General features: G+C 36.1%; 1 protein-coding gene across 6 annotated transcripts in view; it reads left to right on the top strand.

The window, feature by feature from the left end:
- The window catches only part of si:ch73-193i22.1, a 33,352-nt gene that overhangs the window by 8,933 nt on the left and 16,919 nt on the right, over positions 1-7,500 (top strand). For 5 of the 6 annotated variants that reach the window (XR_012384850.1, XR_012384851.1, NM_001423524.1 and 2 more), the window contains one exon: positions 3,991-4,235. The gene's annotated coding sequence lies outside the window, so the exon portion shown is untranslated. Of the gene's footprint in view, positions 1-3,959; positions 4,236-7,500 lie in introns of those variants that run through there. The other variant, XR_012384852.1, reaches the window with a different exon arrangement.

Below are 7,500 nucleotides of genomic sequence, written 5' to 3'. Positions count from 1 at the left end.
CAACAAACACACACCAAGCAATACACAAACACACTCAAACATACAAATCCACCCCCCACACACACACACACAAAAACACACACACACACACCAATACACACATGCAAATACGCACAAACACACAAACCCTCACATACACACAAAAGTACAAACCTAACAACACAAAAACTTATAACCCCCCCAAACACTCACAAACCCACCCACAATAACCCAACGACACACCTACACACACACAGACACACACATACACACACACACACACACACACAAATCAACAAACACACACACCAACCCACCCCCCCCCCCCCACACACACACACACACACACCAAGCAACACACGAATGCACACAAACCCATATACCCCCTACACACACACACACACACACGCGCAAACACACAAACCCAAGTATACACACAAACAAATGCACACAAACATAAAAACCCAACAAACACACACCAAGCAATACACAAACACACACAAACCCACAAACAAAACCACATAAACACACACTAATACACATATGCAAATACACACACACACACACACAAACCAACGCAAACACTCACAAACAAACAAACAAACACACACACACACACACTAACCCATATACACCTAAACATGCACCCACCCCCCAACACACACACACACCATAACCCACCCACACACGCCAAGCAACACACAAAAACACACACAAACCTATATACCCCTCCCCCCACACAAACACACAAACCCAAGTATACACACACAAACAAATGCACACAACATAAAAACCCAACAAACACACACACCAAGCAATACACAAATACACAGACACACACACACCAATACACACACACCAACGCAAACACACACAAACAAACAAACATGGTCATACAAAGCAACAAACACACACACACCGACCTACCCACACACACACACCCTAACCCACCCACACATGCCAAGCAACACACACAAACCCATATACAACCCCCCCACCCACACACACACACACAAACACACACGCAAACACACAAACCCAAGTATACATACACAAACAAATGCACACAAACATAAAAACACGAACACAAACAAACACACCAAGCAACACACACACACACACACAAAAACACACCATGCAAACACACACACACACACACTAACCCACCCACACACAAACATACCAATCCACACACACACCTACGCACACAAACATTCACACACATCCAGAAGCACAGAAACCCCTTTACAGCCACCATCTCATACATACACAAACACACACATTTTACCATGCAACACACAAACCAACATGCTTGCACACGCACACACCCTCTAATACAAACAAACCTACATACCCATGTGCACGAACAAAAAAAAACATGCGCGCGCACACGGAGACATACATTCCCACTTTCCTCTCAGAGGTCATGGAAAGGTCTGCCCTGCAGGAACTGATTTATGAAATGCTAATTTGCCACAAAATGGCATGAAAGGGAAATGTGCTGTTATGAATCTCTCATCTTTGTGTGTGTGTGTGTGTGTGTGTGCCTGGCACCATTTTATCATCATGTCCAGGATTATGTGGACTAACATGCACCAGACAGCGCTCATAAATTTGAGTTAAACATCAGCATGATTATTCATTAAGATAACTTACATCATGACGTGTGTTTGTGGGCTGTACAGTACGAGCAGGATTTCAGCTCTTACAGTCAGTGTGTGGAGCCAGAGTTAACCTTTTTTTCTCTATAAAACACTTTCAAAGGTGTTCTAAAAGTGTCCTCTACAATTATTGACACCCCTGGTAACAATTGGTTAAAAGCTGCTAAATAAATGCATTTTTTTTATTGTAGAAGCATTATCTCAGATTGAAAGATTTTCAAAAATCTAATCTTTATCTCAAGTAAATATTATATATATATATATATATATATATATATATATATATATATATATATATATATATATATATATATATGTATATATTTATATATATATATATATATATATATATATATATATATATATATATATATATATATATATATATATATATATATATATATATATATATAGGGGGTATGAATAACTTTGGGCTTGACTGTGCACTCACCGGCCCCTTTATTAGGTACACCTGTCCAACTGTTCATCAACACAAATTTCTAATCATCCAATCACATGGCAGCAACTCAATGCATTTATGCATGTAGACATGGTCAAGATGATCTACTGCAGTTCAAACCGAGCATCAGATTGGGAAAGAAAGGTGCTTTAAGTGAGTTTAAATGTGGCATGGTTGTTGGTGCCAGATAGACTGGTCTGACTATTTCATAAACTGTTGATCTACTGTGATTTTCACGTACAACCATCTCTAGGGTTTACAGAGAATGGTCCTAAAAAGAGAAAATATCCAGTGAGCGACAGTTCTGTGGGCGCAAATGTCTTGTTGATGCCAGAGGAGAATGGCCAGACTGGTTCCAGCTGATAGAAAGGCAACAGTAACTCAAATAACCACTCGCTACAGCAGAGATATGCAGAAGAACATCTCTGAACACACAACACATCGATTCTTGGGGTGGATGGGCTACAGCAGCAGAAGACCACAACAGGTGCCACTCATGTCAGCTAAGAATAGGAAACTGAGGCTACAATTCGCACGAGCTCACTAAAATTGGACCTTAGAAGATTGGAAAAACTTTGCCTGGTCTGATAAAGTCTGGATTTCTGCTACAACATTCGGGTTGGTAGGTACAGAATTTGGCGTCAAGAACATGAAAGCATGCATCCATCCTGTCTTGCATCAGCGGTTCAGGCTGGTGGTGGTGGTGGTGGTGTAATGGTGTGGGGGATGCTTTCTTGGCACACTCTGGGCCCATTAGTACCAATTGAGCAGCATGTCAATCCCTGGCCATGTCCATCCCTTTATGACCACAGTGTACCCATCTTCTGATGGCTACTTGCAGCAGGATAACACACCATATCATAAAGTGTGATTTATATCAGACTGGTTTTTTGAACATGAAAATGAGTTCACTGTACTCAAACGGCCTCCACAGTCACTTGATCTCAATCCAAAAGAGCACCTTTGGGATGTGGTGGAACAGGAGATTCACATAATGGATGTGCAGCCAACAAACCTGCAGCAATTGCATGATGTCATCATGTCAATATGGACCAAAATCTCTAAGGAATATTTTGTAATATCTTGTTGAATCTATGGCACGAAGGATTAAGGCAGTTCTGAAGGCAAAAGTGGGTCCAACCCGGTACTAGTAAGGTGTACCTAATAAAGTGGCCGGTGAGTATATGTATTCCACAATTATTGGCAGTCCTAAAAATCACTATGAAATTTATTTAAATATTTTTGCATTGTGTTTTCTGCAGTTTTTAAGGTAACGTAACACAACTTTTAACATGTGGCCCCCCATCCAGGTACTGACCCAGCTCATCTCTGCTTCGCTTCAGGGTGATATGGCTGTAACCAATATTATTATTATTATTATTATTATTATTATTATTATTAATAATATTTTTTATTATTATTATTATTTGATTTTTTTTAATATGTTTATTTTTTTTATCGTTTTACTTTATTAATAATGCATTAAAGCTCAAATAAAATCTTTAATTACTACACTGTTTTGATTTGCCTGCAATGTTTTATAAAATATGCATGTTAAAGCCACAGATTCAGTTTCTTGTTTATTTACGCTTTAGCAAGTCCTACAGTCATACCAATAAAAAACTACTTTAATCAAATAAAACCAATATTAATTCAATTTATAATTAATTCAACTAATTAAGTCATTCATCTATCATATTCATATTCAAAATTATTACAGACTTTGTCAAATAAGCTTTATTTTCCCACTGTTAATTTAAAACAATTAAGTGTGTGTGTGTGTGTGTGTGTGTGTGTGTGTGTGTGTGTGTGTGTGTGTGTGTGTGTGTGTGTGTGTGTGTGTGTGTGTGTGTGTGTGTGTGTGTGTGTGTGTTTATTTTGATCGGGCAGTGAGTTTGTCCTGGTCTCGTGGGACTGACGGGAACATGGATCACATGCCTGAGAATGAAAGCGAAGGACACACAGCAGCCTGGGAAAGGAAACAGACGTCCAGAGCGAAATTCCCACTTTAATTATTATCAAGAGTTTCAGCCACTGTGTCTCTGTCTCTTCTCCCTTCGCGAGTGCGGATCACTAAATATTTCAATTCATCCTTCAGCAGAAACAGGTGATGTAATCTGAGGGGCTGCTCTAAGGTACGTGCACATTTTTACAGGCATTTTGTATTTGGGGAGGAAATAAAAGTGAATTATTATGGGTGGTGCTAAAGAACTAGAGCAAATAAATGTCCACCTGTGCATTTTGACCAGCTGTGTTACAGATGGCTAGATCACATATCTGAACTCATTTAGCAGTGGGATTTGCATTCTACAGTTCATTTGGCAGACTCATTATTTTTTCAAGACTTATATTTTGCTGCAAAGCTAAATGAATTGATTAAAGAGCAGGAAAATGTATGGTGTGGTGAAACGAAGGATAAAGTGATCAGAGCCTTTGTTTCTTATTGACTCTTGTCGTATTGGAAACTGTAGTTTTTTCATAAATCTTCTCATCAGAAAAAAACTCAAACATTTCTCCATAATTCTCCATGGTTCTGTAATTAAAATCTATATCTCAAACCATTTGGAAATTCTCTGGTTTTATAGATTTTCAATTTATAGATGTTTTTAAGTAAAAAAAAAAAAAAAGCTGCTAAATTTTTTTAGTTTTAGTTTTGCAAACTAATGACATTTCTACTAGATTTTCTGATAAAATGTGATTTTGAGCGTTACACAGCAAAAATACACGTTTTTAGAGAACACAATAGCAATGTTTTTAATTCAGAAGAGTGAGGAAAACGATATCTGGAACGATTTAAAAAATTGTGATCACAACAAATCAACACCTTTTTAATTGGATTAATTATTATTTTTAGGGGAAAATAAATAAATTAAAAACATAATAATAATAATACAACAACAACAACAACAACAATAATAATAATAATAATTATCATTATTATTATTATATATATTTTTAATTTTGTCAATTTTTATAACTAACTAATACCGAATTACTATAACAAAAAAGTTGACTATTTTCAAAAATACCATTTCAGTTTTAGTTAAAAAAGTTGTGGTTTGTTCAATTTGTTACTTGCTATGATTGTAAAATTTATTAGCATTTTCTGGTTGGTTGTATTTATTTTGTGGTGTACATATTATAGTGTACTATTAGTTTAACTTGCACTTTCAAGTAAAACTATTTTAGTCAATTCACAACTTCAAGCAGTCAACTCGATTTTCAACTTATAGTTTTAAGTCATGTCATCTCAAATGTTTCATTCATTTATTCATTCATTCATTCATTCATTCATTCATTCATTCATTCATTCATTCATTCTTCGACTTAGACACTTTATTAATCAGGGATTGCCACAGTGAAAGGAACCGCCTTAAATGTTTTCATTTTTCAATTTATATTTTATTTTCAAGTAGGCAACATTTTTTTTTTTTCAACTTAAAACTAAGTTTGTTAAAACTTTTTTTTTTATTTTATTTATTTATTTAATTTTAAATTAAATTGTACTTATTCGTCCTTGTGCCAGTTACATTACTTTTATTCAATTACACACTCAAGTAATGCAATTTTATCATTATACCGGAAGTTTGGCAAACCTTTTTTTTTGTTTTTTGTTTTTTGTTTTTTTCAAGTAATATTTGTCCTTAAAAACTCCATAGGTAAATAAATCGGAAATTCTAAAACAAAAATAAATAAACAAATAAATTTTAAAAAAGCTTACATCCACATTGCAAAATAAGATCAATAGCACCTTCACTGTAAAAATGCTGAATTCAACACAATTTGAGCTGGGGGCAACAATTAAATTAAATTAAGTTAAACTATTAGTTTTTACAAATTTATGTGGATTGAACAAAACGATTAAGTTGTGCCCCCCAAAACATTCAAAAATTGTGTGGTTTCAGCTCAATTTAAATGAGTGGATTGAACAAACAGCAACTGTTGTTTTGAGTTTTTATACACACACACACGCACGCACGCACAACCATGCACACACACACACACGCATTCTGTTCTCGAATCTGATTGGCTGATAACTGTGATATTCTGCAATATCAGCACATGTAAAGCCTCATCACCCTTGTTTATTACCCCGCCCACACAGTGTGACAGCAGGTTAATAAACTCACTACAGTTTGACAAATATTGCAGCTGTTGGACAACTTAACGTAATTTTGAGGCTTTTATAGGGGAAATGTACTTGTTTAGATTGCAACTATGCCTACTGTGCCTATTTAAACTATTTATAATTTCAGAGATACAAGGAGTCAGATCTCTCTCTTTTGTATGTTGTAGTGCTGTAATTATATCTTAGTAAATTGATAGTAATCGTGTTGCTTTGGCTTTTTTAGGGTTAATTATTGTGATCTCCTAATTACAACAGAGAAATACTGGGAAAAGTCTATAGACTAATGGAATTTCATGTCGTTCAGTGTTATAATCTTAAAATGTGAGCAAAAATCACCTGTTTTGTCATCATTCTAAACATTTTTTTTTATATACACAATTATGTCGTCGAACTGTTGTATAAATGCAATATTAAACTCATAGCAATGAAATATGGCTGTATATATTGTAACAGGTGGGACAATTGGTCAGTGGCCTCAATCCCATTAGTGCTAATATTCAGCCATATTCCCTTGCTACTCATTTGATATTGCTCACATATATTTAGCTTTCCTCAAGTGTGTAAAACAATTTACTCCCACCACCCTCTTTTTAAGTCATCAAATCACATTTACGTCGTCAATTATTCAATTTACAGTCAATAAAAGTCTTATATCACTTCCATTTACATATTGGACTATACCCACATAGCAAAAATTCTCTGGCCCACACAATCAGTTTTGCTTGGACCACATGCTGTAGTTAATTACGGTACATGACTTGACAAAGTCTGGCTTCCAGACAAGGGGCAAACATGGGCCATATCTGGGTCAAGTCACAGCCAAGGTAATAACTCATAACTGTGCCTGAACTAGGGCAGATAAGTTGGTGTGTCCTGATTACGATGAAATTGATAAACCCTTGAAGCTCTTTAGGCGCACTATGAGCATGTTTTTTCTCAAAGCGACCTGATTGGTAGAATTGTTGTCTTTACTCAAAAATTATTGTAATGTATTTTAAATGTGGGTCAAGATAGGCCAAACTTACATGGCCCACATATCAATTATTAACATCTGAGCCAAATACTACATTTTACATCTGGCCCAAATCTTGTGTGCCGCCTTAAAGACGGTTGCACCTCTGCCAAACCCGGGCCATGTTTGGCCCATATGTTGTATGCCAGTGGCGAATGATTGCCTGCTGTGCCAGCTTTATGCCAAATATGGGCCAGAATTCTTTGCTATCTGGGTAATCATCATGACAAATGTTACATCGACCCACAAAAAAAACACC

This window comes from Danio rerio, chromosome 9 (genome assembly GCF_049306965.1).
Source record: "Danio rerio strain Tuebingen ecotype United States chromosome 9, GRCz12tu, whole genome shotgun sequence".
Taxonomy (NCBI): domain Eukaryota; kingdom Metazoa; phylum Chordata; class Actinopteri; order Cypriniformes; family Danionidae; genus Danio; species Danio rerio.
This window is presented reverse-complemented; position numbering and strand designations above follow the sequence as displayed.